A 635-nucleotide genomic window follows, 5' to 3' on the forward strand; every position below is an offset into this window, starting at 1 on the left:
AATAAAGGGCAACCTACTAAATGGGAGAAAATAATTGCAAATCATATACCTGATAAGGGGTTAATATTCAAAATATATAAAGAACTCATTCAACTCAATAGCAAAAAAACCTGATTACAAAATGGGCAGAGGGTCTGAATAGACATTTTTCTAAAGAAGACATACAGATGGACAACAGGTACATGAAAAGATGCTCAACATCACTAATCATCAGGGAAATGCAAATCAAAGCCATAATGAGATACCACCTCACACCTATTAGAATGGCTATTATTAAAAAGACAGTAAGCATTGGCGAGGATGTGGAGAAAAGGGAACTCTGCACTGCTAGTGCGCATGTAAACTGGTGCAGCCACTATGGAAAACAGTATGGAGGCTCCTCAAAAAATTCAAAATAGAACTAGCATATAATCCAGCAATTCCACTTCTGGGTATTTATCCAAAAAAAATGAAAACACTAAATCAAAAAGATATATGTATCCCTATGTTCATTGCAGCACTATTTCCAATAGCCAAGACTTGGAAACGCCTAAGTGTCCATTGATGGATGCATGGATAAAGAAAATGTGTAGATGTCAGACCACTGCACTGTACACCTGAACCTGAATAACACTGAATGTCAACTATAATTAAAT

Source organism: Hipposideros armiger, unplaced genomic scaffold, assembly GCF_001890085.2.
Source record: "Hipposideros armiger isolate ML-2016 unplaced genomic scaffold, ASM189008v1 scaffold_321, whole genome shotgun sequence".
Taxonomy (NCBI): Eukaryota; Metazoa; Chordata; class Mammalia; order Chiroptera; family Hipposideridae; genus Hipposideros; species Hipposideros armiger.